General features: G+C 35.3%; 1 pseudogene; it reads right to left on the minus strand.

Moving 5' to 3' along the window:
* Positions 1-5458: 5458 nt before the first annotated feature.
* On the minus strand, positions 5459-8546 carry LOC101422456 (F-box only protein 34-like; annotated as a pseudogene).
* Between the last annotated feature and the right edge of the window lie 9138 nt (positions 8547-17684).

A 17684-nucleotide genomic window follows, 5' to 3' on the forward strand; every position in this document is an offset into this window, starting at 1 on the left:
TATGAGATTCCCCAAAGGAGAAGAGTGAGGGAAAGGGGAAGAAAGAATGTATGAGGAAGCAATAGTTGAAAACTTTCCATATTTGATTCAAAACTTGAATCTACACATTCAAGAGTCTCAATAAACCCCAAACAGAATAAACTCAAAGAGATACACACCAAGCCATTATAATCAAACTGACAAAAAGAGGGTTTCTCAAAGACAAACAGAGAATCTCAAAAGCAGCAAGATAAAAGCAATATGAGGAATCCTCAATAAGCTGGTGTACCATGAAAAACTACAGATGGGGGAACAGACATGGCTCAAGAAGTTGAGCACCTGCCTCCCAATTGGGAGGTCCAGGTTCAATTCCCAGTGCCTTCTGAAAAAAAACAAAAACAAAACAAAACAAAAAAAACATGGATGCCAGAAGGTAGTAAGGCAACATATTCAATGTGTCAATATGCTGAAGGAACAAAACTGTCATTCAAGAATTCTGGCAAAAACTTGATTTTTTTTTTCACAATATCTGTAACAAAAATATATTTAAAAAATAATAATATGGGTTAGGGGAAAAATAAACCAAATGTTAGATAATGACTATAGTTGGTAGAAATATCTTGATGATGCGCTTGCATAGTTTGTAACAAAAGTTTCACACCAATGCAAAGTGCAAAGAGTTGGTGGAAGGGTGATGTATGAGACCCCAGTGTGATGTTACGTATGTTTGTTTTGTAAGTTTATAATCTTTACTATACACTTTAGCAGACCTGCCCTACAGGAAATGCTAAAGGGAAATAACTTGAAACTATCCAAAAATAAATAATACCAGAGAAGATAACTACACAAGTAAATGAAAAAATCAGTGTTAATGCATTTTTATTTGTAAAAATAGTTTTTTCCTATATAATTTAAAAGGCAATAACATAAAACCATAATTATGCATTTATGTTTTGGAGACCACAATGAATAAAGATACAATTTTTGACAAAAAGGGGAGAAGGCGAAGCACTACAGAGTGTAAGTTTTTATATTCTAGTGAAAATAAGTAGGTAGTAATTCAACCTAGATTTAATAATCAAGATGTTAATTCAATTCCCAGGGCAACCACTAAAAATAACTGAAAATACATAACAAAAGAAATGAGATGTGAATCAAAATGGCACACTGGAAGATAACTATGTAATACAGAGATGGCCATAAAGGAGGAATTGAGAAAAATATGTATATGAAAAAATAAATAATAAAATTACATAAATCCTTCCTTATAAGTAAAGACATGAAATTGATATATTAAACTCACAAATTAAAAGGCAGAAAGTGACAGAAAGATGAAAACATGATCTAAACATTTGCTGTCCACAAGACACTCACTTTTGATCATAAGACAGAAGTTGGCTGAAAGTGGAAGAATGGATAAAGATATTCCATGCAAATGATAACCAAACATAGATGAAATAACTGTGTTATTTCGAAAATTACTACAAGAGAAAATAATTCAACATTGTATAATGATAAATATAATAAAATGATCAATTCATCAAGATTATATTACTTTTGTAAACATATATGTACCTAAAAAGAGACTTCCAAAATATATAAGGTAAAATCTGACAGAATTGAAGAGGGAAAATTTTAACAAAATAAACCACTAGCAAGATTGATGAAAAAAATAATATAAGACTCAAACTTCTAAAGCTAGAAATGAAAGTGAGAGAACTGTTGCCAATCTTTCAGAAATTAAAAGATTTATAAGAGAATACTACATACAGTTGTTTGCCAACAAATTAGATAACCTAGATGAAATAGATGAATTCGTAGAAACAAACTACCAAATCTGGATTATGAAGAAATAGGAAATATGAACAGACCTATAACAATAAAGAGAGTGAATCAGTAATCAAAAGAACTTCCAACAAACAAAAACCCTTTCAACTGCTTTCAAAAATGTAGAAGGAACTTGTGGCATCCTCGCTTGCCTCTCCTCCGCTTCCTCCAAGGCCTGGTGTGTAACTGACCTAAGCTCGCATTGTGGTCACTGGGTCCTTTTGGGAGAGAGCAAAGCAATCCCTGTGCACATACACGTATACTGAGTGGCATCCTGATGGACTAAACCAGGACACTCTTCTCTGGCTCACTATCCAAAAACTTGTCCTGAGCACAGAAGCAGCTTGTAGACCACTAAAGCAGTATAAGAAAGAATCATTTTAAAGCAACCTAGGCAAAAGATTACCACTTGTTTCAGTTTCTTTGATTCCTAATGCAAATACCATACAATGGGGTACCTTAAAAAATGGGAATTTATTAGCTCACAGTAATAGCAGACTACATATTCTTCTCAATTTCACAAAGAACATTCTGCAGAATATACAATATGTTACACCTTCTAACAAGTCTCAATAAATTTTAAAAGATCAATATCATACAAAGTATCTGCTTTGAAACAATTGAGTGAAATTAGAAATCAGTAACAGAAGAACATCTGGAAAATTCGTGAATATGTGGAAATTAAATGACACACTTTTTAACCATCAATGGATAAAAGAGTAAATCACAAGGGAAATTAGAAAACATCTAGAGATTAATAAAACCAAAATATACCACATCCAAACCTATGGAATGCAGGGAAACATCATTGGGAAACGAATAGCTGTAAACCCCTGCAATAAAAAAGATCTCAAATCAATAGCCTAACCTTCTAACTTAAGGAATTAGAAAAAGAAAAGCAAACTAGACTTAAAAAAGAAAAAAGAAGGAAGCACTAAAGATAAAAATAGAAATCAAACAAATAGAGAATAGACAGATAATAGACATGAAAATTTTTGAAAGTTTTTTTAAACAAATCAATTTTACTGATACATATTAATAAAACATACAATTCATCCAAAGTGTGCAATCAATGGTATCTGGTATACTCACATAGTTATGCATACACCATTTCAATCATTATTAGAACATTTTCATTATTTCAATAATAATAGTAAACAAAAAACAGACAAACAAGAAAATTCCTTACCTCTCAATCTCTTTCATGCTCAGTCACATTATATTTGAACTGTTCAATGTGAAAGACAAGATTATGAAAGCTGCAATGTGTCATATACAAAAGAGCCTCAATAAGATTGTGCCAGTTTCTCATCATAAACCTTGTAGGTAAGAAATCAGTGTGCTGAAATATTTAAAGTGAAAAAAAAATAACTTGTCAAAAAAAAAATATTGTGTCTAATAAGACTGTCTTATAAAAATAGAGAAGAGATTAAGTCATTCCCAGATAAACAAAAGCTGAGGGAGTACGTCATCATGATGAATGGATAAACAAAATGCGGTATATATACCAAGTAATATTATTCAGCCACAAAAAAGACCTGATACCTGCAACTACTTGGATAAACCTTGAAGACATCATGTTGACTGAAAAAAGACAAACACAAAAGGACAAATATTGTATGATCTCACCTGCATGAAATAATTAGAATATGCAAAGACACAGAATCAGAAACTAGTTTACAGGTTACCGGGAGAAAGAGGTAAGGTGGAGAATAGGGACATAGTGCCCGATTGGTACAGAGTATTTATTTGGGGTGATGAAGGAGTTGAGGTAAAGGATGGCAGTGATGGCCGCACAACATTGTGAATGTAACTAATGACATTGAATTGTACATTTGAAAGTGGTTGCAATGAGAAATTTTAAGTGGTATACATGCTACAAGAATAAAACATTTAAAAAGTAGAACTGTACAACACAAAGCTTGAGTGCTTAATAAACTATGGAGCATAGTTAATTATCTACTTATAATGATATCATTTCATCAATTATTACAAAATACTACACTAATGCAATAATGTTAATAGAGAAAACAGTGAGTGTGAATGGAGGTATACGTGAATTCCTTGCTTTCTGCATCATTTTTCTGTAAACTTACAATGGCTCTAATTTTTTTTAAATGAAATGAAAAGAAAAAAGGAATGAAATAAATAAGAATAAATTTTGCAAAGCAAGTCTAATATGTGTATACCAAAAGCAAAAAAAAAAACATTGTTGAAAGAAATTAAAGAATATCTAAATAAATGGAAAGCCACACAGTGCTCACTGAGTGGGAGATAATATAGTTAAAATGGCAATACTCCCTAAATTGATCTGCAGATTCAAAGCAATTGCTATAAAATTTCCACTACCTTTTTTTGCAGAAATGGACAAGAGGGTCTTAAATTTCATATAGAATTGTAAGCAACCCATAATAGATGAAACAATATTGAAAAGGAAAAAAAAGCAGAGGACTTGGACATCCATATATCAAAACTTACTACAAAGCCACAATAATCAAAAACACTATGGTATTTGCATAAAGATAGACATATTGTCCAGACGAATAGAATTAACAGTCCAGAAATAAACCCATATATTTAAGGCCAACTGATTTTTTAAAGATTTATGTTTTGACTGAAGTTAAAAAATGTTTTTATAATCAGACAGAAAGAATAAAGTAGACAAAGAAGTTATAATCTGACTATATAACATTCTTTTATTCTTGGTGGATCACTAAAATATGACAAAAGATTATTCTGTATGCTAATTTTAAGGTTGCCCAGTTAACCACTATTTGGAATTCTTTAAACAGGCCAGCCTTTAAACTATTTAGAGTTTCTTCTCAGAAACATTCATACTATATAGAGGAAATTGCATAGTCTATTTGGGAAACATTCATATTTTATACAGGATATACAAATTTGAGACAGGACAATATAATAACGCACAATTATAGCTGCAATGCAGTTATAGCTGCATTGTGATGGCTATGTTGTTCAGTCAGTTGTCCATTATATACAACTGGATTTTAATCGTGTCATTTACAGAGAGCCGAAAGCACTCATCTAAAGGTAAAGATGTTCAAGTTTAATGTGCAGTTTCATAGCCCTATGAACACACAACAATTATATACACTGTAAACACCACAGGGCATGAAATCCATTTCTGACCACAAACACCTTTCTCACAGGATCAAGCACATAAGGTCTAAAGTAAGGTGCCTGCCTTTTCCTTTTTAAGCATACCTTTCATCTAAAAGTGCTGCAATTATTGTCATTGGACACTCCACTTATTTCAAATATGATGCTAGTCCCAGAAACATTTCTGGCAGTCTTTTTGGGGAGTGCCTGCAGGCTCTGCAGTGTACTCTTCTGATTGTCCTTGATAGGGCACAGGTCTTTATCCTTTGTGGATTTTTTAAGAAAACAGGCTGTTATTCACAGCCAAGTGAATGAAACTGGGGTACCAACCTCAATCAAATGTGAAGCATCACTATGGAACATTAAGACAAATTTTCTGGTGCAGCTCAAGCAATGGCAGTCCTAGTGAATAAGTACAGATATTCCTAGACTGACGGACACTCTGAAAGGTGGTACTCACTTGTATGGTATGTCTGGGTTGTATGTTTGCAGTTTTAAAAGTCAGTTTTTTAATTGCCTCTCCCATGGACTTTTAATATTCTTCTTTGGTTTCAGTCCCTTTTGCTTTCTTATGGAATGCCCTTTTAAAGCTGCGGCTGGCACGGACCCAGAGATTGTCATGAAACCCCAGCTCACAGCCAGGGAAGTCCTTCTGAGACTGGTGGCAGCACATTTAGTATCCTGGCCCAGAGGGCAATGCCTGGCAAAAGGGCTTGGTGTGCCATCAGCACAGGGACATGTCCCTTTTCACATTTTTTTCCTTACACTGTTTGCAAGGATCTTCTCTATTGCATGGATTTCAAACCCAGGGAGGATCTGCTGGCCTGATGTAGTAGTATTCAACAATAAATGTAAAATAGCAGCATGTACATTTAAGAGCTACTAAACACTTGGTAGGGCATAACCTGAATAATCTTGTGGCACCAAAAAACCACATATTTCTAAGGCTCCAAAAGCTGCTGGATTTTAAACCTGGTCTCCAGAAAGTCATGAGATTACTGCTTTTTCTAACTGGATGCCTCATGCCCCAATAATGTACTCTCCACAGAAGATGGGGGCAGGACAAATAACTCAGCTGAAACACTTTTTCCTCAAACGCACTGTCATCCTCAGCAGCAACTTCAAGTTAGCTGTACTCTGAAGATGCTTTTATTGTATTTTCATTCAACTGGGAACTGTCCAACTGGCAATGACCAGGTGGCAAAAATAAACAAACAAAAATCCCAAACAAATCAACCAAATAAAACATCCCTGAAAGTAGGTCTTTACAGGGGTTTACATGGTTGGTATTTCTTGACCTTGGTCACAGTGATGCTAATGCACAAAGATTCTTTTCTTCTTTGACCAGGATTTTGGCTACTAAGTGGTAGTCTCTCTGTTCTTATAATCATCAGTATTTGTGGACAATTCTGTTTCTTGGGAACAGGCGCGTAGAGAAAAGTTAACCCAACAAGTTCTTCTGTCATATTTCCTGTTGCTGTTTTACATGCAATGTGTTGACCTGGCTCTAATTTTGCATTATTCATATAGAAATTCATACCTGCTGGCAGTGAGGGACAGCCCTGAGGAACACTGCCCCTGGCCAGGTCCCCTTTAGGAGAACAAAGTGCAGCTCTTGAAAGGCTATAATCTACAGATATAACCCACAGAGTTCATCTGAGTGTCAGGTTCCTCCAAGGCGCCTTTTTTTGTGTGTGTTGCTTTCATTGGCCTGAGTGCTGTTTGTAAGCAACACGCAGTCCACATTTCCATGGAAGCTGTTATTCCTCAAGCGGCTCCCAGGCTCACACTAGCTCTGCCTCTTCAGGTGCTCTGAGTCCAGCCTGGCTACCATGTCTGGACTGGCTCACTATGTGGTTCACTAACCTCAAGATTTCCCCTTTCCATAGGTCCTCACAGGCTCCTGGGGCAAAGAAGGACTTGAGGTTGGGGGTAAAAATCTGGATTGCCCACAAAACTTCACAACAGCAAGTGAATTTGTACAGCCTTTTGCACAACTGGCTAGCAGAGCACTGGCTCTTCACTGGAGGAAGGCCACCATCTGTCTGACAGACAGGGGCATCCTGTAGAGACTGCATCCCCATTGTCACTCATGTAAAGCACAGAACAATTCTCAAGGCAAAAGGTTCAAGCTGGTAGCACTTGCTATTGACTTTCCTCATCTTTTCTACCTGTATGTTGGCTTTTTTAAGATTTCCTGATTTTTCCCTCCTTTTAGTAGCTGTGATGGTTAGGCTAATGTGTCAACTTGACCAGGTAATGGTTTCCACTTGTTTGGTCAAGCAAGCAATGGGTTGGTTGTAATACAAAGGCATTTCATGGACTTTAATCATCAGTGAGTTGATTGTACGTGTGGCTGACTATATCTACAATTAACTGAAGAGTTTGCCATCAGTAATGAGTGATGTCTTATCCAATCAGTTGAAGGCCTTAAAAGGAGATGTCATTTCAACATTAAGAGAGAGAATTTCCATCTCTGCTTCCCACAGCCAGCGTCTCCTGAAAACTCATCAAGAACTTTCACTTGAGTCCCTGGCTTACAACCTGTCCTGTGGAATTTGGACTTTTGCATCCCCAAGGTCTCATGAGGTAATTATACAAAATCCCATGCTGTTTACAGATATCTCCTGTCCATTCTGTTTCCCTAGAAAAACCTGGTAAATACAGTAGCTCTCCCATCAATATCACAAGAGTTTTTTGTTTTCATAGATCCTATCCTATGACTACACTGGTGGGCTGAAAATAATACAGTTTTCTCCTTGGTATTTCCTGGTTTCACAACAGCCCAGGTATTGAGTGGCCCTTCCTTTTATTCTCCCTGGTGGATTTTCATAGATCGTGGATCCTTTTCAGTTTTAACACTCAAGCTGCTCTCTACAGGACTCTTCCCACTCACATTGCATAGAACATTTGGAGAAAAGATCCAAAAAGGCTTTCGAGGTGAGGATTTACGAAGAGTGTATTAGTCAGCCAAAGGGGTGCTGATGCAAAATACCATAAATTGGTTGATTTTTATAAAAGGTATTTATTTGGGGTAGGAGCTTACAGATACCAGGCCATAGCATAAGTTACTTCTCTCACCAAAGTCTATTTTCATGTGTTGGAACAAGATGGCTGCCAACTGGTTGTGAGGGTTCAGGCTTCCTAGGTTCCTCCCTTTCAGGTTCTTGCTTCTTTCTGGGTTCAAGCTTCCTTTCTTCCTGGGTCTGGCTTCTCTTTCCTCTCTGAGCTTACTTCCCAGGGCTCTTGCTTAAGGCTTCAGCATCAAACTCCAGCATCAAAACTCCAACATGAAAAACCCTCAAATCTGTTCTTTGCCATGCCTCTTATCTGTGAGTCTCCACTCACCAAGGGGTGAGGACTCAATGCCCTAATCATAACTCAATCATGCCCAGGAACAGATCAGATTATAACATAATCCAATATCTATTTTTCGAATTCATAACTATATCAAACTGCTACAGAGAAGTTGAAGGAAAGACACTTGGTTTTGTGTAGTTAGCTTTGCATTTTTCATCTTTTATACTCTTGTTGTGATTCACAGAAGTTCTTGGAGTTTCCTTGCTGATTTCCAGAGGTCGTTCTTTCTTCTGGAGTTTCCAGTATGACGTCAGGTACATAACAGAGGTCCTTTCTTCCTGTGGAAGTATTTATAGGTAGAAGTTCACTATGGATTATTTATAGGAAGAAGGGTTTGTCTTCTAACAAACTTCAGTCTCCTCTTAGGATTGGTCTCTGCTCCTGCCCCATCCAGGGTTTGGTCTGGGGCTGTACCACCCAGATATGGCAGTGGCTGTGGAAGGCTTGTCTGGCTTTCCACTCCTCAGGGAGCCAAGAATGCAGCACAATGTGACCCAAATGATTTTTGATAAGGGTGTCAAGACCACTGAATGGGAAACAAAAAGTATTTTCAACAAATGTTGTTGGAACAACTTGAAGCCACATGCAAAATCATAAAATTTGAGCCCTACCTCACAACATATTCAAAAATTAACTCAGAATGGATTAAAGACCTATATATAAGAGATAAAACAATAAAACTTTTAGAAGAAAATATAGGGATAAATCTTCATAACCTTAAATTTGGCAGTGAAATCTTAGTTGTATCACCGAAAGAGCACACAACAAAAGGAAAAAAAAAGGACCACACAAAAATTAAAAACCCTTGTTTATCAAAGGGCACTATCAAGAAAGTAAAAGTATGGCCCACATAAAAGTAGAAAATATCTGCAAATCAACCTCAGAAGATATGAAGAACTCTTGTGACACAACAAAAAAGAAAAATAAAATTTAAAAATGGGCAGTGGAAACGAAGAGACATTTTTCCCAAAGGAAAAAAAAAAAAAAAAAGATACACCAATAGCCAAGAAGCACATGAAAAGATGTTCAATATCATTCACTAATAAGTAAGCAAATACAAATCAAAACCACATTAAGATACCACTTCACACTCATAAGAATGACTTTTTTTTAAATGAGGAATACTAAGTATGAGTAAGAGTGTAGAATAATTTGAACCATCCCACACTCTTAGTGGTAATGTAAAATGGTACCGCTGCTGTGGAAAACAGTTTAGCATTTCCTCACAATATTAAATACAGAATAACCACATGACTGAGCAATTCCACTCTGATGTATATACTCATGGGATTGAAAATGAGTGATCAAACAAAAATTTTTAAATTAATGCTCATAGAAGCATTATTCATAATAGCCAAAAAGTTGATGCAACCCTGTTTCATCAGCCAGTGAATGGATAAACAAAATGTGATATATCAATATAACCAATGTTATTTGGCAGTGGAAAGTAATGAATGCCTGCTACAATGTGCATGAACCTGAAATACATTATGCTCAGTGAAAGAAACAAGACATAGGCCACATATTGCATGATTCCTTTTATATGAATGTACAGAATAGGCAAATCCATAGAGACAGAAAGCATATTAGTGGTTGTCAGGGACAGAGGGGAGGGGTGAATGGGAAGTGACTAATAAGTAGAGGGTATCTTTTGGGGGTGTTGAACATGTTGAAATTTAGATAGTGTTTATGGTTGCAGAACATTGTAAATTCATTAAAAGGCACTGAATTGTATGCCTTAATATGGTTAAAAAGTGAATTTTATATTATGTGAATTTTTTACATCAATTTATAATAAGGCACTATTATTTGACACATAATTATTGTACACACTTTACATCTCAGATCATGTTCACTATTCATTTTAAAGATATTTTGAAATTGTAATAAAGTATTAAGTTCCCATTTCATGTCCCATATTATACTATGCACTAGATAAGAAATTGTGAACAAATCTTATTATAATTTATAGGACATTCATAGTCAATAGGTATGCCATCAAGAATATTAATATGCCATGTAAATTATAGTCAAATTCATTTTAAGTTATTGAATTATGTGTTTTACTCATTTGTTTAGTCACTCTATCAACTCTCTTGCCAGCATGCTAATATTTTGACACAGGATTTGAAGGTTAGTAAGATGGGATACTAGATTGGGATAATCATGTTCAGAGAAGCTAAATTCCCACTTACTTTATGTAATATCAAAGAAGAAAATAGACCTATAGATACAACTACATGGTATATTACAAATCCATCATATATATTATTTTAAAAATGAACAAATCTGTGCTATGTCAGAAACAGATGTGCATAACTTGAAATCCAGGAATGTTACCAGAAATGTAGTATTTTTCTTTTGAATCTTGTTTACTGATTTTTTTTTAAAGAGGGAGGGAGAGAAACAGTGTTCTCTAGAATATATGTGAGCACTCCAATTGTTTGAGACTACCTGGACTCAAAGCCCATCTCTGCCAACTGCTAATTGTATCAACTTGGGCAAGTTACTTAACGTTTCTATGACTTAGTTACATCATTTATAAAATGGAAATTATGATAAAACCCAATTCCTAGGGCTGAGGTGAGAATTAAATAAGTAATACATAGCACAGAGATCAGTATCTGGTACATAGTAAGGAATATATAAGTGTTTGAAATTATTATTTCAACATGTCTTTTAGCCAAAACCTCAAAATTAATAAGGAATTCCCTGGGTTTCAATCTTGTTGATTTAAGAAAAGAAACAAAATTAGATACATATATATGTATACATTGTGTATATATATATACACACACACTTATATACATATTAAATGGCTGTATTTTCATATATAGTATTCTAATAGAATAAGACATCCATTGATACATGAATCAGTGTATAGAGTATAAAAATTGTGACACAATAATATGTGATAATTCATCTTCTTATTTTTAGGTGTATATATCTATATTTCCTTCTTACCAAAGCAAAAGGAATGAGACATTGCTAAAATGTTTTATTATATAGGTAAGTTGTTAAATTATCTAGATCTATAGGTGATCCCTCAGGAATGTTGTTTAGACAAGAAAATTATTTTTTGCTAGTCACGGACTCTTTATTTTTTCTGGATTTGTCAGTCTGAGTAGTCTAGCTGAGAAAAAAAATGATAATGGGAAGTGTTGGAATTTCCCTATGTGAAATAAGTTGTACACTTGATGATGCTGATGAAATAGAGCCTAAGAGGTATGAATCTAAGCTATGACCGCAGGCCTTATGTGAGAAAATGAAAGTGGCATGTAGCAGCACCCTTGAATTTTCATAACAATTTGTATAGACCCACTTTCCCTGATTGCGACTGCTGTACTAACATGCTTCCCAGAATTGAAATGGTGAAACCACCCCACATCTGGAGGCCACCTTCTCTATCATCACTCCTGTGTCTTCCTACTAAGCACTAAAGTCACATCTTGTTTTAAGGTCCAGAAGTTATCCCACTAAAAAACTCTACAAAGAATCTCTGTCATACCCTCTTTACTTCCCTGAGAATTTCAGTAGCAAAATATATATCAGGTATCTTGAAAAACATATTTCAAACTATTTAAGATTTCATTTTTAATGAGAGTTTCTTTTCTAAAACTGGCACGCTTTACCTCAGCATATGCTTGCCTTTCCTTATCTCTAGCTTCCTTTGTGAAAATGTCCTTGACTAGATATGAACATATTTTAATTATTCATGCAGTTACTACCTGTGATAGTTAAGTTCATGTGTCAGCTTTGCCAGGTTGTGGTGCACAGTTATTTGGTCAAGCAAGTGTTGGACTGATTGTTACTGCAAGGGTATTTTGTGGACTTAAATCATCTGTAAGTTAAATGGATCTATGACTGATTACATCTACAATAAATTGAGGAGGTTGCCTTCAACAATAAGAGAACTAATGATTTCAGAAGTCAGAAGATAGATTTTCCATCTCTACTTCATCCAGCCTGCTTCTCCTAGAAGTACTTGAAAAATTTGCAGCAGTTTGATATTATGTGTAAATTCTAAAAATAGATTTTGGATTATGTTTGTGAACTGGTCTGTTTCTCTTGGCATACTAGATTGGATTTGGATTCAGAGGTTTTACTTTTAATTGATTAAATATTGATTAAGGCTTTGATTGGGTGACATCAGTAGGACCTTGGTAGATGGGAATTCACAGAAAAATTGACAAGGCAGAGGAGAAAGTTGGAGTTTTAAAGCTGGAGCCCTGGGAAGTAAAAACACAGAGAAGCAGATACATAAGGAAGGAGAGAAGCTCCATTAGACATGGCAGAGGCCCTGGGAAGAGAGACGAGCCATTCACCTGATAGTTTACAGCTGGCATTGTGGAGACAGCAGAGCAGCTGAAAAGAAAAGAGCCCTGGGAGAGAGACGAGATTTATCCCAGCCTACAGCTGATATTGGAAGAAACTGGGGCCATGGAGCCTTAAGAAGAAGAAGTCTTGCAGACATGGGCAGCCATCTTGCTCCAACACGTGGCACCAGAGTTTGGTGATGAATTAATTTAGGTTTTAGGGAGTGTAACTGAAAGCTTCTACCCCAAATAAATATCCTTTTATAAAAGCCAACAGATTTCTGGTATTTTGCATCAGCACCCCTTTGATTGACTAATACAACCTTTATCATAATTCCCATTTGCAGCCTGCCCTACTGAATTGGACTTGTCCATTCCCACAGTTAGGTGAGATAATTTTTATAGAAAGTCATAATATTTACTGTTATCTCCTGTCAGTTCTCTTTCCTTAGAAACTGTGCATATGTTTAGGACCAACTATGTTCCCAGTCTTCCATTTTGTCCAATTTCCGAAAACTTTTTTTTAATCTATTTATTTTTGCACTACAGAAGCCTCAAAACTCCACCCCTCTTTTCCTCTGCTCTCTCCACCACAAACAGTTCTCTGCTCTGTTTCTCTTCTTCCAGTCTGGGTTTTTGTTTGTGTAGAAGGACAGGAAACTAATCTGTTTACCTAATTTTGCTAATATAAGTACTTTTGTGTCTCCTCTCAGTAAATTTAGACTTTACAGGGACATATAAACCACCCATTTCTTAAGTCAAATGAATATTCACTTTTATCAGATATGTGGGCACCATGGCAGCAAGCCTTAAATTAACCCCACAGAAGCAGCATTATGCAGCTCTTAGGTAGAAAGGCCTGTGTTCTATATATATAAATTTGATGAATGAAATGAACTTAATTCCAAAAACTTTTCATTCAAACTAGTAGTGCTTTTTGAGCATTTCCAACAATGATGTATTTGTAAAAACTGGGGAATCAATAGGAGAAAAGAAATTATGATACTCTTGTTTCAGCCTTATATAAAACTATAGAAACAACAAATTTCAAAATAACCATTATATTTGCCATTTATTTTCATAGCACATTTTAATCCCACTTTTGCCTATTTTTTTCCAAACTGCTGCCTTCATAAAGACCATTATTTTACATTATTATGCATGGTTGACTTGAGAAGATGAGTGTATTATCACCTCAGATATTTAGGATAATCTCAATTCTTACCACTGTCTTGTCTCCCTCTCATAATGACCAAGTGTCTATTTCCAACTCGTATCAAAATTCTGTGTTGACTTAATGTCTAATTCAGAGGTATTTTGATGACTGATTAGCAAATTCATAATTCTTGAGTTGCTTTTTTTTCTGAACATACTGTCTTAAGATCTGTGAAAAAGCTCAAAAGTAGTTAAAATTCCAGGTAACTAGTTAGGGCTTAATATTATAGAAACTGTGGAACTTCACGCACAAAATAATCTTTTAGATGCCTATGTATTAAATTTGTTCCAAGTCATTTTGTTTTTATAAATTTTATTTTTTCAACTCTACTGAGGTACAATTTATATACAAGATGCAAATGCTTCTGTGTAGATAATTGTGTTCTCTGAAAATAAAGTTCTTCCTTTCTAATTTTAATGTCTTTTTTTTTCTTTATTGCACTGGCTGAACTTCCAGTACAGTTTGAATAGAAGTGCTAAGATTAGACATTGTAACCTTGGTCAAGGTTAGGGGGAAAGTATTCTTTTTTTATATTAAGTGTGTAATAGCTTTAGATTTATTCATAGATACCTATTAAGAAGATGAAGAAATTTCCTTCTATTCCTAGTTTACTGAGAGTTGTTTTAAATGAGTCAATGTTGAATTCTATCAAATGCTTTTTTCCAATATCTATTGAGATGATTAAATGATTTTTCTCCTTTGTTCTGTTAATATAGTAACTCCTGTAATTAATTGTATTATCTTTTCTATATTCAATTTGTCTAATACTGTTAGAATATTTATTTATATTCATGAGGAATACGGGACTGTAATTATTTTCTAGTAATATCTTTGCTATATTTTCGTATAAAAATTATGCTGCCTTTATAACATCAGTTGGGAAACATTTCTTCCTCTATTTTCTGAAAGTTTCTATATAAAATTAATTATACAATTAATATTAATTAATATTTGATAAAAGTCATCAGCACACCCATTTGTGTGTGGAGTTTTCTTTCAGGGAGGTTTTTAATGATCAATTTAATTTCTTTGACAGATCAAGAGCTATTAATATTTTCTATTTCTGCATGTGTCTGGGTAAATTGTATCTTTAAGGAAAATATCTATTTCATCTAAGTTGCTCAATTTTTGTCATGCATAGTGTTTTGTAAACTATCCCTTTAATATACTTGTAGGATGTTTACTGGTATCTCTTCTTTCATTCTGACATTATAGTTCGATTATGTTCTTAATCTGTATTCCTGTCAGTATATTCCATTATAAATAGCACTTCTTAAAGATGTTATTTTTAGTTAAGGTGTGTCCAGTCTGAATGAAGGAGGGTCTTAATGGGATTACCAGAGTTCTATATAAACAGGAGATATTCCAATATAGTTTGAAAAGGCCACAGAGAGAAGCTGGAAATGAATAGAACCCAGAAGAGAAAGCAGAGGACATCACTATGTGTTAGGAAAGCCAAGGAAACCAGGGATTTCCAGTTAGTCAGAAAGCTACCAACCCCAGCAGGAACCCTAAAAAATTCCTATTGTTAAACTAAAACCAGTTTGTGGTATTTATAACAGCCTAGAAAAACTAATTTTCAAATGCCCCAATCCAGGCAGGACTACTAATGACCCAAACCGCTAAGGAATAAAGGTTTGTGTCATCCCACCAGGCAAAGAACCACAACCAGTTGAGGTGTTTGCTGAGGGTAAAGGCGATTTGGAATGGATAGAGGAAGAAGGTAGTTATAAATCTGAGCTACAACCACATGACCAGATGTGAAAGTAAGGACAATGGTTATGAGTATTTCTTCCTTCTTATTTTTTTCTCCTCCTTTCCCCCACCACCCTGCTGTTTTTGCTGTCTGTGTCCCATTCACTTTGTGATCTTCTGTATCTATTTCTCTTTTTGTCTTTTCTTCTCATTTTCTCCTCTAGGATGCACTGGGATTTGATCTTGGGGACCTCCAATGCAGAGAGTGGTTCCTGGTTTCTCTTGCATCTTGCCTTGACTCTCCCCTTTGTCTCTCTTTTTTTGTTGTGTCATCATCTTGCTTCATGTCTCACTGTGTGGGCACTGGCTCACTGCGTGTGTCACTGCGTGGGCACTGGCTCATTGCACCAGCACTGGCTTACTGCATGGACATGCCTTTACCAGGAGGCCCTGGGGATCGAACCCAGATCCTCCCAGATGGTAGACAAAAGTGCAATCACTTGAGCCACATCTGCTTCCCTCTTTCTTGTTTTGTTGTGAATATGAATGTATATATAGTTAATGGAAATATCTCTGTTTTCTTCCCCTTCATATCCTCTTATAGCATAATATAAATTGTATTAACTTTATGTCATAGTATTTAAATTACAGAATATCAGTTTTAAGAGTGAATATTACAGAAGGACTTGGATCATCTTCTGGGGAAAGGGCTAGTGCATCTCAGTTGTACATAGGACAGTTGAATTAGGTGAGGTAAAATATGGCTATGTTATTGTTTCTATTTAGAGATTAACTATGATTTAAGGAGATGTGTATGGGTGCCCAGCTGACAAGGATTGGACAGTGATCATTAATTTCATGTGTCAACTTGACTAGATTGTGGTGGCCAGCTGTTTGGTCAAGCAAGCACTGCCCTGATTGTTACTGAAAGATTTTTCATAGATAGATTTAAATAATTAGTCCATTGATTGCATCTATGTCTGATTACATCTGTGTGATGGTTTTGGGCTATATATACCTCAGAAAAAATGTCCACACAGTTAATCCATTCCTGTGGGTGTGGACCCACTGTAAGTAGGATCTTCTGAGGAGGAGGAGCTTACGATAAGTTAAAATGTGAACCTCCTCCTTCAGGGTGGGTCTTAATCCTTTTACTGTAGTCCTTTTTAAGAAAATGAAATTCAGACAGAAAAAAAAAAGCCATGGAAGCAAGAAGCTTAAAGCAACAAAACCCTGAAGGGAGGGGAGAGCCCAGCATACACCGCCAAGTGCCTTGCTTTGTGACAGAGGAGTCCATGGTTGCCAGCGCTGGTCTTTGGGAAGAAAGTATTACTTTGATGATGCCTTGACTTGGACATTTTTCTCAGCCTCAAAACTGTAAGTTTGTATGTTAATAAATTCCCATTGTTAAAATCCAACCCATTTTATAGAATCTGTTTTGAGCAACTTTAGTACACCAAACAAATCTATAATCAAGAAAGGATTTCACTTCCAATAACGAAAAATTTCCTCATTCAATCATTTGGAGACATTACAGTGAGAACTAAGGATTTCAACAGTTAGGAACAATTTCTATTTCTATTTCAGTCAGTCAGTTTCTCCTGGGGAATTGAATGTCACTTTCATTGGAGTTTCCACCTTGCAACTTCTCCTGGGGAATTCAACTTCATGTCCATCAAGTTCCCAATTTACAGCCTGTCTTACAGAATTTGAACTTGCCAATCCTCATGATCATGTGAGTCAATGCTTCGAATAAATCTCTAAATAGTTATATATATACACCCTGACAGTTCTGTTCTCTGGAGAACCCTAATACATCTGATAATAATATTTTTCTACTTTGTTCTTGATAAGTTTAGTTAGAATTTCTCAATTTTATTACTCTTTTTTGGAGGTCCAAATTTGGCTTTGCTAATTTTCTTTATTGTTTGTCTATATTATAACATATAAATTTCTGTTCTACTTGGCTTTCCACTGTTTCTTTGCTTATATTACTTTACCTTTAGATCCTTGGCTTTTTCTAGCTTCTTACCGAAACACATGTTCATTTATTATATAGGTATTTAAAACTATAAATTCCCTTTTCAGCACTGATTTATAAATATTTTGATATATTGTCTTTCCATGATTCAATTCAAAATATTTTCTAAATCCCTTGTGATGAATTCCTT

The sequence above is a fragment of the Dasypus novemcinctus genome, chromosome 1 (genome assembly GCF_030445035.2).
Source record: "Dasypus novemcinctus isolate mDasNov1 chromosome 1, mDasNov1.1.hap2, whole genome shotgun sequence".
In the NCBI taxonomy this organism is placed as follows: domain Eukaryota; kingdom Metazoa; phylum Chordata; class Mammalia; order Cingulata; family Dasypodidae; genus Dasypus; species Dasypus novemcinctus.